At 33.5% G+C, this 19,449-nt stretch overlaps 1 protein-coding gene across 1 annotated transcript in view; it reads left to right on the forward strand.

Moving 5' to 3' along the window:
• Elk (Eag-like K[+] channel) overlaps positions 1–19,449 on the forward strand; it is a 1,090,653-nt gene that overhangs the window by 76,566 nt on the left and 994,638 nt on the right. The window lies entirely within an intron of this gene.

The following is a 19,449-nucleotide window of genomic DNA, read 5'->3' on the forward strand; positions in this document are numbered from 1 at the left end:
AGGCAGTGACCTTGAATATTTTATTTATAAAGTTGTCTCAAAATATTGTACTTCCAAACTTTATTAAATGCACGTTCTATGTCAAAAAATATAGCAACGCGTTTTTGATTTAGAGCAAGAGCTTCACGTATCTCACTTTCCAAGTCTAAAATGTTGTCTGTGGTTAACCGATCTTTTCTAAAGCTATTTTGCTCGGACATTAAGACATTTGAATTTTCTAAAACCCATAAGAGCCTGAAGTTAACAATATTTTCTAGTAATTTGCACGCTAACGATATCAGATATATGGTTCGGCATGATTCTGGATCATATGTAGGTTTGCCAGTTTTTAGAAGAGGAATGAGTATTGCCTTTGACTAATGGCTTGCCATTGGTGGTTGAGTCAAATTTTATTAAATATGTTATGGCAGAAACAGGAAGATGTTTTAGAAATTCTGAAGAAATATGATCAGGTCCAAAACTTGAATCCTTCAGGTTAAGAAGAGATGAGTTTACCTCTTGAAAAAAGATAGGATGGTTTAAGGAATTATTTTGAACTTCTAATGGATGTATGGGTTTTTAGTCAGGGAATCCTTTGGCTTTAAGAAAATTGGATGTATACTGTTGATTCAATATGTGGTCTTAATAGATTCTTCCAAAAATGTTTGCAATATCACTTTTCTTTTAAACCCGTGAAATTGTGGAAGTGTGTAAACCAGATATTTTCTAACTTTGTTTCAGACATCAAAGAGAGGGGTATTGCTATTAATTTCCGATACGTGCTTATTCCATGAAAATGTTTTACATACAATAATTTTGACAGTTAGCTGGGACCTTGCTTTTGGTATTTTAAATTTTACTTTATTTTCGATTGTTTTATGCTTTTTGTATCCGTTTAAGGCTGATTTACTTTCAAGAATTGCTGTAGCACAGCGTTCATTACACCACGGTACAGGACGACATCGACCGTTAACAGAATTAGATTTACCAATAAACTTCTGGGCAGCGTTTAAGATACTTGTGCCTCTATCAGATGTGTGATCTGACCCCCATATTATGTGAGAAGTCATATTAGTTGCTCTAATAATCTGCAAAGGCTATCAGAATTTACTTGTATGTCACAAAGTAGGTAAACATTGAAAATAGATACTAAACTGTGTCAATTAGACACTAAACATTTTAATATCAGACGTTTAGCCGATACACTGTCGGTAGCTTTGGTGAACAATTGGGTGAAAAGATTCCGAGCAACAGCTTCTGTCATAAAACACACACCAGCAGGTAGACCCAGAAGCACGAGAACGCCAGATAATATTGACAGGGTACGGCGCGCTGTAAATGGCCATCCCAGGCGGTCGGTTCGTAAACATGCGCAATCATTGCAATTGACGCGCGCTAGTGTTCAACAAATATTGAGGAAGGACTTAAACTTTCACCAGTATAAAATTCAGCTTTGTCAATTTTTTTAAGCCAGACGACCATTTAAAACGGAAAACTTTTGCTGAGACAAAGATGTACAATTTTTGGAATGAATGTAGTATCGAAAACATTATTTTTAGTGATGGAGGACATTTCCCTAATGGATATGTAAATAGGCACAATTGCCGATATTGGATCCTTGTGAAAGATAATTTGCGGCAAAAACATCAACGACAATTACACTCCAAGAAAGTGACCGTATAGTGTGCCATGTCCGTCTGGGGAATAATTGGGTCGTAATTTTTGAAGGTTTTTGCAAGACGTACGGTTACTGTGAACAGCTTTCGCTACTTCACCATTATTCATAGTTTTTTACGCCAATCCTCGCTATAGTTCCATGGCTATGATTTCAATGGAACGTAGTTTCAACAAGATGGTGCCACGGCACATACTGCAGCAATGTCAATCAACGCAGTTATAGAACTGTTTCCTGTCACGTTTATTTTCATTAATGGAGATATTTCGTTTCCCTTACGATCCACGGACTTGAACCCCTTTAAGTTTTTTTTAAAGGGTATCGTCTACACATACCGACCCATTACCAGATACTGAAAGATCTCATTGTCAATGCTATACGTGACATAGTTTATTCCTTTAATACTAAATCCATTATGAGACATCCATACTTTGATTCTTATAATTTAGATAGTCTTTGTTTTGTTGAATTAATATTTTGTAGCTCTTGTTGTTTTCTTGCCAATGATTAAAACAGTAACTACCGGTAATATTGACCATATCCATAAAAATAAGTAATTTTTAGACCTATTATTTATTGTAGTTAATTCCAAAACACGTTGTTTATTTTGATAATAGTATCTAAATACCCTTTAATTGGGATATACAGTTATGCTAAATTGTTAGGTGCTTTTGTTGACGATAACTTTCGATATAATTAATCATTATTGTTTAATGCAAAGTACGATAATTCATGTACTAAAATGAGGTATCGCTCAACCCTTTCCCGTTAATAGACCCTCTGAGATTAATAAAGGACTCATTAATCAAATCCAATTAGTATTAATTGTGAAACAAATAATTATTATGGAGAAGGATTACCACAACCTGCATATCCCTATTTTAAATCTTACAATAAAATATTTTCATATTTCCTATTTTAGAATTTAAATGTTATATAATTTTATAACAGCTTTTAGTAGTTAATGACTAACATTCCATAAAAACACCAAACTGTCACATACTCTTGAAAGTAAATAATCTAATTATATAGTAAATATTTAAGATTTGTCTAATAATATCGCGAGTAAAGAATGGTCAACCCTTTAGTGCAGAATTATTTTTTGGTAATATAAACAAATTCTTTGCAGGTTGTAATTAACGAATGGTCGTATATTGCACTTTAATTTGTCTTTTCATTTTATCTTTACTCCTTGTTGTTTTTTTTAAGTGGTTGAAATTTCGTCCACAGTCTGATTAGGTATGTTGACTTTGGTACACGTAGTTGTGGTTCCATAATCGACCGCAGAAAAAAACATAATAATTATACATTTTTACTATGAAATAATAAAAAACATTGAATACATACTGCAACCTGGCGATTTGAGCATTTAATACTTAAACGTTTTGGCTTCGTTCTCGCTGAACAGAGTGCACAACGTCTTAATGTTCCGTTTTCTGGTATGGGATACCGTAATATCGCTTAAGGTCGATTTAAACACATCAGTCCCGTCACAGTCCCAGCGCCGAACGGGTCCCGTCTGGTCACAGAAATATTCGTTCGTCTATTCGCACACACCCGAAATGCATCAGTCTTCGGCGACCAATCTTTTGAAAAGATGGAAAGTTTCTCGGATGAAGAATTAGCAAATATTATTATTTCCTGCCAAATGTTATTTTTAAAATTAATATCCATGTGTTTTGCATGCGACAAATCATATAAAACATTATATTTTCTCACACATTCAGTCTCACCGTACTTTTAACGCTTACATCATTATAATATGCTGCTTCCATTTTCTTCCGTTAATTTTTTTCCTATTGGTATCTTAGGTTCTGGCCTCTTTCTGTTATGGAAATCACCTATGGGCTCGTTGGCATTGGTTTCGATTTAAAAAATCTCATTTTTGTTGTATTCTTATAAATTATATATGAATTTACCACTGCTGCATCAATCAAATAGTAAATAATCTTCATATACCATCTTCGGCATTACCATGAAATTTGATAAGAAGCATAAAGTTGATCGAATAGATCGACTTCGTCCATATAGCGATTGTAATCATAATCACTTATGGCTTTTAAACACTTGACACTTTCTTGTTCACCATTCGCTTTTCTTTGCGAAACTGAAGTAATCTCAAGTGGAATATGCATATTACTGCCAACAAGAACGCATTTGCGCCCCCGATCTTTCCATTTAACAACAGACATATCTTTGGACATGAAATAATTGTTTTATTATTTATTTTCATTATTTTGTCCATTCTCATTTGTGTTGAAAAGCCGTTACGATTTATTCTAGAAATTCCATAGCAAAACAAATCATTGGTTAACATTTTCTTAAGACAATGAAAAAATTATCGAAATAAATGCATTAGTTTCCGCCTCTAAGAGACTCGGTAATGTCTAATACCGTTTTAGCCCCTAAACCATATTCAGCATGGTGTGATTGAGATTTGCTTTATATATGCTAAATTTATGCACGTATCTAGTTTCGGAGCACGCAACAACCCAGATTTTAAAGCTTCTTTTGTAGGCTTTTTCGGCATATACTGTTTGTCAAAACTTCGCCCCTTGAAAGCAACCATATTTTAATCTACTGCAACATTTCTACTTGTATTAAGGTTCCCTTGAAAGTGTTGATACACGTTGATACACGAATTTTTGATGTTTGATGTAATCGAATGAACTGTCTAATAAGTAAAGTCGTCCCAGGAACGCAACTCAACAATATTGGCAATATCATTTCAAAGTCGTCTACTTTAAAATGTATAATGTATGTCTGAGTTGTCAATATTAATGAGTCAGATAAAATTAAATTATTAGAAGAATTATTCTCCAAGTAACCAAAAAAAAAAACAAAATTTGTTTAATTTTCTAATGTTTGTATTTTGAAAACGATTTCCATAGTGGAAACTGAAACGTCAATAAACTTAGTTTAAACTTTAATTGTGGCTTGTTCCCATTTAAATAGTAAATATTCTAGAAATACTTTCAGTTTTTTCTCAGTTAGGTCAAGATTATTATGATTTTGTTGAGCACAAAGGTTTGATTGTGCAATTATATCAGCTATAATATCTTTGCTCAAGGAAAAAGAAAACACGTCGAATAGTGAATTTGTATTGACCTGTTTCGCGGGCCAAATGGTCTGGTAAACGGCGCATTTAAATATTTTTGTGCATCAGGAAGCCTTCTTTTCCGTTTATATGTTTCATCGCACTTTACTGTGTTCCCTTGGTTCTCTTCTATTTCGTCTTCGCCTGAGGAAGTATCGACGTCGTCAAAAATTCGATTTGTTCTTACCTAAGGTTTGAAAGGTGTATCATCCATAGAGTCATCTGAATCAATATTAAGAAATTCAACCTTGTTATCATTAGATAATCAAGTAAGAGTCACGTTGGATGCAACCGACGTTCGGTTGTAAATGGTATGATTGTCTTCTGCAACAGAATCACCCTCAAAATCTGAATTTATGGCTTGTTGATATGGAATCCTATCTATGTAATCAAATACATCATCCTGAGTCGTATTTTGGAAATTTTCCAGTATATTGCGCTGTTTCATTTTACTGCAAAAGATATGTATATTAATTGAGGCGTTGCCGATAGTAAGGGCGAACTCACCGAAAGCAAGTTTCGAAAAATTTGGGTTTAAAAAAATTACAAAGGGCGAACTCAACAAAAGGTGGACAAAATTATGGTTTTGTACTTATTTACTATTTACTTACGTACAGTACTCTGTAACTTTTTTTATTTTTAATTAATTTAAACTGTTTAAAATTTAACTTGTATTAAAATTTATTGAATTGAAACACCTTTGTTAAAATTAAACGTTTTATTCTTACAAAAATTCAAGTGACTAAGGTATTTGAAACTAATCACAAAACAGTGGAAACGTAGAGTTAAACTAACATAAAAAACTAGAAGACAAAAACAAATAATTAGTCAAGCTCAAGGGTTGTATTCTTTTTGATGATCATCCTCAACGTCTTGGTTTTCTGTATTTTCATCTGTGACCGCTTCTTGTGTGTCTATGATTTTAGTAAAGTATCGACTCCAAGGTAGAGGTATATACGGCAATAAGTCAAGAATATCCTTTATTTTTGAGGCTGGTATTTTAATGGCGGTGCTGTAAAGTCTCGTCAATGCTTCATTGGCCAAATTAAAATAATTAGGATCATAATTTTGCCCCTTGCCTTTTGGTAGTTTGATTGGCGTTTTCACTTCAAAATTATAAGCAGAATGAACGAAGAAGCCTTGTTTGAAGTTCTCTGTAAATTCAAAGATCCTTCAGACAACCGTGTTTACCGACAACGGTAAACCGGTTCTTTCGGCGACATCTTTCAATCATTAACCTATAGTGATCTAAGGTATATACAGTGCTATTTCTTATTTCATGCTCAATATTCCCAAAATCTCTATCACAAGGAAGGTACGAGTGCCCAGGTATCATAAAATAGTGTTTAATTTCTGTGAACCGGTCTTTGTGTATAAAGTGTAGATTTGTCAAAACAAGATTTAAATTTTTGTTTTGTCCAGAACAGTTATCGCTAAACATAAAAACTTTCTTTAAGTTAACATCAGTTTTAGACAAATAATCATACAAGCAGCTAGCGATCTCACATGATCCACGTCTTCCTGTACTTTCATCCCAAAGATACATCGTTGAAGAACCAGTTTTGACATTGTGGATGCAAAAGTTATACAGTTACAGTTATACAGTTTCCTTTTGTAGTACTGAATCCCAGTAGTTAGTTTTGGGGTCGGCAAGGCTTGCTGTAGATCAAACGCTATAACCAGAAGTGAGTCGTCTGCATTACTTCTAAGATTCTTGAGAAGGGACTGAACAGTTTTTGCACGAGTCAGGTGTATCTCCTTCTCTTGTTTAAGGTTCTCTATTTGAGTTACACTTTCCGAATCGTTGACTTGGTTATTTTTTAGTTTTATGTCTATTATATCGCAATAATTACAAGTGTCGCTTTTTGGAGGCTCAAAACCAATATTAAACTGCCTATTAAATGTATCGCGATAATAGTGCTCAGTTACCGGGCTGTAACCAGGGTAATTTTCTGTAAGCCATTCGTTGTAGAGAGAATAGAGTTTTTTAATGTTAAGTCCAACTGGTAGATATTTTCGATGGGGACTTTTAGTGCGACTATAGTGACTGGTGACAGTAGGTAGTGTTCCTTTACTTTCCAAAGATCTTCATTTTGTATTTTCTTCGCTGGTTCACTCTTGCCCCTTTGATCCATGGTAACAGTGCCAGTCTGGTTAGTTTTCTCAAGTACAATTCGAAGCCGTTTTTCAGAGATTCCATGAATGTTATAAAAAGCAGTACGACAAACTGCACGAGTAACGTGATCAACAGTCAGATTATACTGAATGCGTCTCAATGTACGGCTTGGTCGTCCCTTTACGTAGGACCTTTTAACGTCACTATATATTAACAACTTTGACAAGTAACTGTTCTGTAAATCATAGTTTCCAATTTGCCAAAAGGACTCGAAAATATTGGTTACCTGGTCTGCGCCTATTTTCTCAAAACATCCACATTTACAAGGAGGTCCAATCTTACGGGCAACAACTTCTCTCTTGGTATTTCTTGAAATGTAAGAGTTCCCCGAATTTCGCTTCACTTTACACACATTTTTCTGCCAATCATTCATTCTAACAGGTCTCTTTCGCGAATAACCCGACACAATGCGATTATCGGAAAGTTCTGCTCTTAATTCACTACTACTAGAAGATCCAGATTCTGTCATAATTATCTATAAAAAATGAAAATGCACGAATTATAAACGTAAGCACAGTAAAATAAACGAACTTAACACGCGGGAAGCTTCAACTACAATAAATAATAAAGAATAGTCCACTTATCCACTAACACTACCACGCTGCCGGCCTCTGTCGCTTGCTCCGCGCGAAAATGTTGAGTTCGCCCTTACTACCTGCTCGGCTATCGTCTGATTGAAATTGATTTATTCCTAGTGTATTTATTTTGAAGGTGAAACAAGGTTAAACTTAACATTTTAACTGTTATGAGTGGTAGGAAATGTATTTTAAAATAGTATTATGCAAACAAAAAAAATTGACCCAATGTTGAGTTCGCCCTTACTATCGGCAACGCCTCAATTGTTGTATACAAATATTTTAAAAAATTTAATGAATTAAACAGCAAAGCAATTTAATTCTTAGAAATATTAACTAAGTCAGATTGACGTAAAAAAAGAATATAATTGTATGGATTTAAAATAAATAAGAGCAAAAATACATTTCAATGGAATAATTGTAAAATCAACATGTGCTACTTTTAAGTTATGTCTAGTAAATCAAGATATATTATCTTAGCGCCAATCGAGTCAGAATGGATAATAAAAGATTATAATACTGTGATGTGTTACCTTGAGTTTAATGTATAAATCATTTGTAAATTATTTTTCGAACTTTTAAAAACGGAAAAAACCTGTAATCACGTTCAACCGTAACTAAAAGTGTATGACGGATTGTGGTATACACAAACAGAAATCGTAAGAATGTGTGGAGTGAGTGGGAGGTACTAAGCAAGATTTTGAGGCGTAAACAAAAAACGGGATCAATGGATGTGAAAAGGTTAGGAAAATGCGAAAGAAAGAAACAACACCAGTAGTTGAAGGCTTCTTACTTCAAAAGAGCAAATTGGACCCACGAAAAACAAACCAAGAGCTCCAATATGCTCTCTTTTTTGTCTGTGGCAATACGTTCACAGAAAAAACAGCTCCTAACTGAACGAATAAAAAACAAAGGCTGGGTTGGATCTATGGTACCAATGGAAGGCATGATGAACAACCAAAAATACAAATACATGTTGGAATAGAGTTTGGATACAGAACTTCAAAAATGTCAACTCCAAGGAGGAGTGATTCTTCAACAGGACTCTGCTCCCTGACACAAGTCAAATAATGGAATTCATTCAAAAATAAAAATATTCATGTTTTAGAATGACCTGGTAATTCACCCCGAACCAAACTGAAAATTTATGTGCCATTTGCAAAGCTAGACTACGCATAATTGACCGTACTACAAAAATAAAAATGAGAGAAGTGCTCATTCAGGTTTGGTTTAGAGATGAAAGTATATCTAAGACCTGTCAGAAGCTCGTAGAATCTATGCCAAAACGGATAAAAGCATTAATTACAGCCAAAGGGGACATATAATGTAAGTTTACCTTTATAGTTTTGTCAAAATATAAGTTTTTTTCTAAATAAACTGTTTTGTCAATAAAACAGCCTATGATTTCATAAATTGGCACAGTACTGTATATAATATATATATATATATATATATATATATATATATATATATATATATATATATATATATATATTGTTGTACTTTTGAATGTCCATAAGCAATAAAAAACCGATATACAAATTTTATTACTTAAATAAAAATTAAAATTATTGATATTTCATAAAGACACGGGCATATGAATTTTCAAACATCCTGTATAAGACAAAATATGTATTTTAAGTTGTTCGAAGAATTGTTCATTAGGCCTCAGAGACAAGACTTTCAAATATTATCGATAAGAAATTTAAATAAGTCGGTTATTGTGAAATGGTTTTACCCGGAATAAAAGTGTATATAGAAAGTGTTGAACAATGGACCGGGATTTGCGGTGGTTTTCTCCCCGAAAGATTATATCGGTAAAAGTTTATTAACAAAAGACATTGAATTGAGAAACAGGTATCGTTTGTAGCTATTAGTAAGAAATATTTGTAAAGTAGATAGATTTAGTTAGAATAATTAAAGAAGATTTGTTTTCTGGAATTACCCGAATGACGTTTTATAGAGAGAGTTGGGTGGTAACGATATACTCACAAGAGGTGGATGATTTTTATTGGTCAAATTTTGAATGCAAGGAGGTTTGGTTTTGGCTATGAGATAGGAGAGAGAAAAAAAGGTTAATTAGTCAGTTTTCGTCGTCCAAGAAGGAAGGAGCTTTGTGATTTGTGTTTGTTTGAAGTCCCGAAGACGTAATTTACCGGGTGTGTTTATTTGCGGTGGAAAAGCTGACCAGTGTGAGGAACGGGGTACAGAGAGATAGAAAACCAAAGGGCCTAAGAATATTAATAGCAGACGAAGCCGGAAACATTTGGAGATACAAGGACAGATAGGAGAAAGGTGTACGTCATCTGGACCACAATAGGAGCAGAAGCAGAGAAAGGATTTTTTTGTTGTGGCGTGGCCATAGAATTGCAACGGCAGAGAAGGAAAGGTCAGTCAAATTTCATTAGAGCCGGAGTGTGATTTTCATTTATTAATTAAGTAAATTGAATAAAAAATAGAGACAGTTAATTTTGCGATCACTAAAAAAAAAAGGAATTATAAAAAGAGCTTAGTTATAACACATATTAAAAATCAATGTAAAATAACATTTGGGTCCATGATAGAAAACAACTTCTCATATATTTAAAGTTAGTATATTGCAAATATTACAGGATTGATTGTTGTATAAAATTTCATTAAAATAAAGGACATCTCACATATAGTTCAGTTGAAATTCTATGTATTTTATTCAGGTCATATTACCTATCCCGATTAGGACGCCAATTGGAAAATATTTTGAATCCACGATCAAAGGTAAATCGTACAATTTAAATAGCCTGAGATTGTAATTAATTAATGCTGATTTATTGTGATTAATTGGAGATTAGTTCATTTAATAAATATAGACAGGATTTTTCCTAAGTAAGCAATATAATACAATTTAAATAGCATAACAAAATGGCCCCCAACGTGTAAAGCTTTGAAAAATATTTCTAGTTGGCAAATTTGAAAGGATAGGAGTAGACGAGCAGATATTTGAAAGTTTATATGCCGGGGATAAAGTGAAATATTATGTAAAAATTGAGGACATAAAGATTATATATTTTTTTTAAGATACAATTTACCATAATTGATTTATTCGTGATATTGACAATTTATAGGTTACCATAATTGATTTATTTGTGTGATATTTAAATTTGATAATTTTACCATACTTGAATGATTTGATTGATTTTGACATTTGATATTTTACCATTTGATTTATTTGTGGGATATTGAAATTTGATACTCGTACTCAAGAGTTATTACATTTGAACAGGAAAAGTCCCGTTTGTTGCAACAGACCAGTAGAATTTTATATTTGGCGGGGAAATTATTGCACAAATTTCAAAGTTTCATATTTGGCGGGGATAAATAATCTAACGAACATGTCGGCCACAAGGAGTCAAAGCAAAACGCAAGAAAGGAAAGAGGATAAGATAGAAGAGGAAACAATTATTGATGAAGGATCGGATAATGAAAGAAATGCTACAATAATGGAGGAAAGAAAAGAAACAGGGATGTTAGAAAAATTATTAGCTATGATGCAAATACAGACACAACAAATACAAGAATCGTCACAAAAAATGGATAAAAATCAACTGGAAACAAAACACATAATGGATGAATCACAACAAAGAACGGAACAAAAATTGGACAATTTGGAAGAAAACCAAAGAAAAATGGAACAAAAAATGGAAACGCGTATGGACAAATATGAAAACGAAATAAAAGTCTGTTTAGAAAGAAGTAGGGAAGAAACAGAGAGGAAAATAGAATTGCAGAGAGAAGAAATCGAAACTAAAATGAAGGATATTCAGAGTATGCAAAAAAGGGAATTAGAACAGATAGAAATAAAATTTGAAAATGCGCTACAAGAAGACCGGAAAGAAACGGAAAGGAGATTTAAACAAATTGCAGAGATGGAGATAAGAGGAGTAGAAAGAAAGGAAGTCATCGTACATAGCACAGAAGACGTAAAAGTACGATTTGGCGGGGATATAAGGAAAATACACCCAGTGCCTTTTATAAATAACCTAAAGGAAAAAGTCAAATACATAGGACCGTTTGCAACAGCAAAGGAAACCATCAGAAACCATCTCACAGAAGAGGCAAATCTTTGGTTTGTCAGCAAGGAAGAAGAATTGGACAATTGGCAAGATTTTGAGAGAAGATTCTTAAATTATTTCTGGGGAAAAATCCAGCAACTACAAGTAAATAAAGAGTTACAAAATGGAAAATACCATGAGAGGATGGGCGTATCAGAAAAGATGTACGCATTACAACTCTATAATAATGCAAAACATTTGCAATATAATTATTCATCAGAACAATTGGTAGAGTTGATATCGCGACATTTTGAAGATACCTTGGAAGACCACATAAATCTCCAAAATTACAAGGACATTGACAGCTTATGTCAATTTTTGCAAATGAGAGAATCACATAGGCATGAAAGAAGAGAAAGAAGACCGCAAGAAAATTATAGACAAAGAGAAAACCAAGAATATAGAGATAGAGGTCAAAATTTTAGAAGAGATTATACAAGACGAGAATTCATACCTAGACGGGGATATGAAAATAGACCGAACGGAAGAGAGAATTATGAACCCAGAACCCAGAGATGGAATGAAAACAGGGATCGGGAAAATCAGAGTAGAAATAACCGCCCATACCAAGGAAACAGATACAATAACCCACGGAATGAACAGGAATCTCGCGGTAATCGATACGGGAATGATAGACCAAAAGAGAACAGAAGAGAAATAAATAATATGCAAAGAGAAGAAAATGAATATGAGAGAGAAGATGACGGGAGAGAAAACACAGAAGAACAACAGGCGTGTTTTCAAGAAGGCGCTCACTAAAAACGAAGAAACAAACAGAAATTTTTTGTCACCCCAAGGAATTTATTAAACTGGCAGGAAACAATGAAAAGAGAAATGGAGTTAATTTAAAATTTGTGGATGGATTTATAAATGAGAAACCAATTAAAATTATGATAGACACAGGCTCTGAAATAACACTGGTCAACAGAAAATTAATCGAAGAAGTAAATTTAACAAGTCTAATTTATAAAATACCTAGGGTGAATTTAGTGGGCGCAAATAAACGGACATTGGCAACAATAAATGAAGGTATACGAGTAATGGTACGATTGAAAAAAAATATGTATGCACTTCAATGTGTAATAATGCCGAATATGTCACATGACATGATTGTAGGCGTTGACGAATTAACGGAAAAACATGTAGTGATCGACTTCAAAACCAATACGATGAAAATAGCCAAGGAAAAAGAAGAAGAACAGGATAAGGAACAAGAGAAACAAATTACGGACGAATCAGAGAAAGAACAAACGGTGGAAATGAACCTGGCGACGAAGAAAGGAAAAGGAAGAAAGAGGGGAAAAGGTCTGAAAAAGATCAAAGAAAAAAAAACCTGGGATTCCTCAAAAGATGAGACGAGCTCAGGAGAAGAAGATGGAAAAATTTTGACAAGAAATAAAAGCAAAACTTGGGATTCCTCAAAAGAAGAGACGAGCCCAACAAAAAAAAACACAAAGGAAAATGAAGAGGACACAATGGAGACAGTGGTGTTTGAAGAAGACACGGAGTACACGGTGAATATGTGCGAAAAATTTGATGGGAGAGAAAAAAAATTGATATGTGGAGAAGGCAAAGAAAATGATTTGCGTATAATTTTAAGAGACTATGAAACGCTGATAAATGAGGAAAACCGAGTGGCCACAAAATACGAGCACTCATTTGAGGTGAAAAACTTGAGAAATTTTCGATCGAAGACTTATCCAATTCCTTATAAGTATCGGCAAGAAGTAAAGCAAGAAATCAAAAAAATGTTGGAAGATCAAATCATTGAGAGATGTGACTCACCCTATATTAACCCAATTGTGATAGTGAAGAAGAGCAGTGGAGAGTTAAGACTCTGTTTAGATGCCCGAAATATCAACCAACACACAGTATCACAATATGAATCACCGTTAAATATCGAGGCCATTTTTGGAAGGATCACGGGATCACATATTTTCTCAAAAATTGATCTAAAGCATAGTTTTTGGTTAATACCTTTGGCTGAAAAGTGTAGAAACTACACTGCCTTTTCAATTGATGGTATAGTATACCGATTTAAGGTAGTTCCGTTTGGATTACAAAGCGCCTGTGCAGCACTTGTACGAGCTTTGCATACCATTTTGAATCACCATGAAGAGTTCATCGTCCATTACATCGACGATTTATTAATTTTTTCACAAGATATGCAGAGTCATGTGGAACATATCAAAATAATTTTGAAAGAATTGGACACAGCGGGATTAAAACTAAACATTGAAAAATGTCAATTTTTTTAAAAGGAAGTGATTTATTTGGGTTTCAAACTTGACACCGAAACTGTAAGTCTAGCCGAGGACAGAGTAAAGCTCATCGACGAATACCCAAGACCAACAAATCTAAAAACATTGCGAGGGTTTCTCGGTACGATAAATTATTTCAAGAAATTAATTCCCGATTTAAGCCAAAAAGAAATTCCTTTAATAAAATTGTTAAAGAAAGGGACAAAATGGAATTGGAAAGAAGAACAGGAGGAAGCTTTCAAAATATTGAAACAAGAATTTGCTAAAGAATTTGCTGAAACAAAAATATATCACCCTATTTACAATTTGCCGTTTATACTCCGTACGGATGCGTCGATACAGAAATTTGCAGGAGTGTTGTCGCAAATACAAAACGGCCAAGAGGTTCCGATATGTTTTATATCTCGAGTGACTAAAACACATGAGAGAAAATACAGTGTCACCGAGTTGGAATTCGCCAGTGTACTATTTTGCGTAAACAAATTAAGGTTTTACTTATTGGGAGCTAAATTCACCATCGAAACGGATCATGCAGCATTGATACACATCATGAAGAATCGATTGGTAAATAACAGAATACACAGAGGCATTCTGCTCTTACAAGAGTATGATTTCCAATTTCGATACATCAAAGGGAAAGACAACATAATAGCTGACGCTTTAACACGGGACGAAGATACAGGAAAAAAGGAGACAATTACATTACATGTGGGATTGAATATACTGACACAAGACGAAGGGATATTTTCGTTAAATGAGATAAGGACCGACCAGGAAGGCCTAGAAGAAAGAGAAAAGAGAAGAGCAGAGCTAGAAAACGAGATATTTTTTAAGAGAATAGACGGAAAGGAATTATATTTAGTGACACCGACATTGGCAGAAAGAATCATCAAGAAACTACACGAGGAAAATGGACATATTGGCAGTAGAAAGGTATGGCTTGTATTTAGGGAAAACTACATCAGTCGACAAGATTACCGCATTGCAAAAGAGATCACACAGAAATGCGAAGTATGCCAGAAATACAAGAGCAGGAATTTTAGAAACGAAAATATTGCAAAGAGCATTGTTTCCCGGAACAACCTGGACATTATAGCCATCGACATGTTAAGCGATCTAATTGTGACCACGCAAAGGAACAAGCATATTCTGGTGATGGTGGATGTGTTCTCAAAATACGTAAAATTATATAGTTGCCGCACCACAAAAGGGGAAGAAATATTGAGAAAAATAGACAATTTCATCGCTACGGTAGGAACCCCAAGAAAAATTTTACTAGACAATGCAACGTACTTCCGAAATGATCGTTTCAAGGGACAGCTTAGAGAACGGGGAATCGAGACGAACTTTGTAAGCATCAGGCATCCCCAAAGTAATCCTTCTGAGCGATTTATACAAGAGGTAACGAAATTTCTTCGTATTGCAACGGATGGTCAACATCGGCGATGGGACAGAAAATTGGGAGAAATAGAGATGTACCTAAATTCCATGCCAAGTACAGTAACGAAAGAAACACCAGAATACATCATGAAAGGCGTCATGCCGATAAGACCGTGGGAAGATCCAGAACAAAGAGAGTATCGACAGGTTATAGAAACCGTTCAGAGGAGATTAAGAAGAAGCAATGAGAAATACATCCAGAGACAGGGTCATAATAGGAAACGAAGACCAGTAACTTTCCAAAAGGGTGACAAAGTAATGGTAAGAGCATTAAGAGTGTCAAATCTTCAGACCGGTATTTGCGCAAAATTGATGCCTGTTTTCGAAGGGCCATACATAGTAAACAACGAAGATGGAGTAAACAGCTATGAGTTGAAACATATGGATTCTGAAAAGATCAGAGGTATTTATAATATCCATGATGTATATAAATATCACGAATGAAGATTTAAATTTGTATAAAGTAGATAGTAGGATAGGATAATACGTAGCATAAGTACAGATAGCATACAGGAAGTGCGTTTATTTTGCCTCGAGAAAATTTAGTTGCATAAATTGATAAATTTTATCGATTACAAAGGCGGGGATTTGTTGTACTTTTGAATGTCCATAAGCAATAAAAAACCGATATACAAATTTTATTACTTAAATAAAAATTAAAATTATTGATATTTCATAAAGACACGGGCATATGAATTTTCAAACATCCTGTATAAGACAAAATATGTATTTTAAGTTGTTCGAAGAATTGTTCATTAGGCCTCAGAGACAAGACTTTCAAATATTATCGATAAGAAATTTAAATAAGTCGGTTATTGTGAAATGGTTTTACCCGGAATAAAAGTGTATATAGAAAGTGTTGAACAATGGACCGGGATTTGCGGTGGTTTTCTCCCCGAAAGATTATATCGGTAAAAGTTTATTAACAAAAGACATTGAATTGAGAAACAGGTATCGTTTGTAGCTATTAGTAAGAAATATTTGTAAAGTAGATAGATTTAGTTAGAATAATTAAAGAAGATTTGTTTTCTGGAATTACCCGAATGACGTTTTATAGAGAGAGTTGGGTGGTAACGATATACTCACAAGAGGTGGATGATTTTTATTGGTCAAATTTTGAATGCAAGGAGGTTTGGTTTTGGCTATGAGATAGGAGAGAGAAAAAAAGGTTAATTAGTCAGTTTTCGTCGTCCAAGAAGGAAGGAGCTTTGTGATTTGTGTTTGTTTGAAGTCCCGAAGACGTAATTTACCGGGTGTGTTTATTTGCGGTGGAAAAGCTGACCAGTGTGAGGAACGGGGTACAGAGAGATAGAAAACCAAAGGGCCTAAGAATATTAATAGCAGACGAAGCCGGAAACATTTGGAGATACAAGGACAGATAGGAGAAAGGTGTACGTCATCTGGACCACAATAGGAGCAGAAGCAGAGAAAGGATTTTTTTGTTGTGGCGTGGCCATAGAATTGCAACGGCAGAGAAGGAAAGGTCAGTCAAATTTCATTAGAGCCGGAGTGTGATTTTCATTTATTAATTAAGTAAATTGAATAAAAAATAGAGACAGTTAATTTTGCGATCACTAAAAAAAAAAAGGAATTATAAAAAGAGCTTAGTTATAACACATATTAAAAATCAATGTAAAATAACATTTGGGTCCATGATAGAAAACAACTTCTCATATATTTAAAGTTAGTATATTGCAAATATTACAGGATTGATTGTTGTATAAAATTTCATTAAAATAAAGGACATCTCACATATAGTTCAGTTGAAATTCTATGTATTTTATTCAGGTCATATTACCTATCCCGATTAGGACGCCAATTGGAAAATATTTTGAATCCACGATCAAAGGTAAATCGTACAATTTAAATAGCCTGAGATTGTAATTAATTAATGCTGATTTATTGTGATTAATTGGAGATTAGTTCATTTAATAAATATAGACAGGATTTTTCCTAAGTAAGCAATATAATACAATTTAAATAGCATAACAATATATATATATATATATATATATATATATATATATATATATATATATATATATATATCTATATGTATATATATATATATATATATATATATATATATATACAGTGTGACCCATTTAGATTGGAAACACCTCTATAAAATTTGAAGTTGTTAACTGATTTTAATCAAATTTTTTTTTAATGTCATGTAATAAAATGTCTATTGCGGGACAAAATATGAAATATTTAGTTAAATTTTCAGGGCATTCTACGATACTTTTTCTTCGTCGAAAATGGAGAATTTGTATTAGCGATTTTTTTATTAAAAAAATTTCTACGCCACTGGATTTAGAGTGGCTTCAAATAGCTATTACAAAAATTTCATTAAGATATATTAATTAATAACAAACTTATGACAACTTAAAATTTTAAAACTCACTAAGAAAAAAACACTCTGTATTAACGTTAAAAAAAACACTCTGTATTAACAGAAACTTGGAAACATAATTTTAGTTTAAATCCTAGTTGCCTCTACCAATCCACCATCTAATTGGATACATTTGTCGTAGCGTTTATGAATATTTCTAATTACATTTCTTAGTTGATGGGGACTAATTTCTGCACATGCCTGTCGAATTCTTGCACGAAGTTCGTTTACGTCTCTTGGACGGGTTTGGTAAACTTTTTGTTTGATAACTCCCCAGAGAAAGAAGTCTAAAATTGTGAGATCTGGATATCTGGGTGACCAATCTATCAACGGACTACCCCTGCCTATCCAACGGTTCGGAAATTTTTTATTTAGCCATTGCTTCACGGTTCTGGCGTAATAAACAGAACACCCATCTAACTGAATATACAAATTTAATCGTTCATTAATTGGGAGCTCATGAATAGCATCCCACAAGTCGGTGTTTAAAAATTCTAAAAAGTTCTGTGAGTTCAAGTTTTCTTTAAAAAAGAAAGGACCAATAACTCGCTCGTTCAGTATACCACACCAGACATTGATTTTTTGAGAATACTGGCCTTTACAGTTTATTACCCAATGGGGAATATCTGCTGTCCAATAGCTACAATTCTGTGATGATACTACTGCATTTGTAGTGAAAGTGGCTTCGTCGGTAAACAACACGTTTTTTAGAAAACTTATATTGTTTAAATATTCCCCTTGGGCCCATAAACAATATTCTAAACGTTTTGCTTCGTCGCCTTCTTGTAATGTGTGTAAGAATTTTGGTTTAAAAGGTTTAATATTATTTACCTTAAGACATCGCCGAATACTCTCTCGAGGAACATTCAAATATGAACTGGCATTCCTTAAACTGGCATTAGGGTTATTTCTGAAATGATCTAACATGATTTGATCATTTCCTCTTCTTCTTTGTAACGGGTTATTTTTTAAAATTAGTTTTGATACTGCACAATATTCATTAAATATTCTATTTATTTTGTTTACCGTACCGCAGCTAATATTAGGACGATCCACATGTCTGTCATTAAATATTGTACAAACTTCCCTGGCACTTCTATCGTTATCTCCCAAAAGACGTATAATTTCAATTTTTTCTCTCAAACTTTATCTTGCAGCCATGACACAAAATATTATTAAAAGAATTTGAAGTAAATATTGTTGCAGATATTATGCATAAATTTATGCTAGCACTGAAATTTGTATGTCACAAATAATGTCAAACAGTAATATCGGTGTCATGGCAACTGAGATTTAACTTGTAGCATATAAGGTTAATAATAATATAAGTGCGTTACTTGCATTAAATTTTTATGCTATTTTAAACATTTTTTGGCTAGTAGTGGTTTATTATTAAAATTATTTGAAAAATAATTAGTTTTATGATTATCTGCTGATACAGGCCACAGGGTGTTCTTTTTTGACTCGTAGCTTAGTAAGTTTTAAAATTTTAAGTTGTCATAACTTCGTTATTAATAAATATATTTTAATGAAATTTTTGTCATAATTATTTGAAGCCACTCTAAATCCAGGGACGTAGAAATTTTTTTAATAAAAAATCGCTAATACAAATTCTCCATTTTCGACGAAGAAAAAGTATCGTAGAATGCCCTAAAAATTTAACTAAATATTTCATATTTTGTGCCGCAATAGACCTATTATTACATGACATTAAAAAAAAATTGATTAAAATCGGTTAACAACTTCAAATTTTATAGAGGTGT

This window comes from Diabrotica undecimpunctata, chromosome 3 (assembly GCF_040954645.1).
Source record: "Diabrotica undecimpunctata isolate CICGRU chromosome 3, icDiaUnde3, whole genome shotgun sequence".
NCBI classification, from domain to species: domain Eukaryota; kingdom Metazoa; phylum Arthropoda; class Insecta; order Coleoptera; family Chrysomelidae; genus Diabrotica; species Diabrotica undecimpunctata.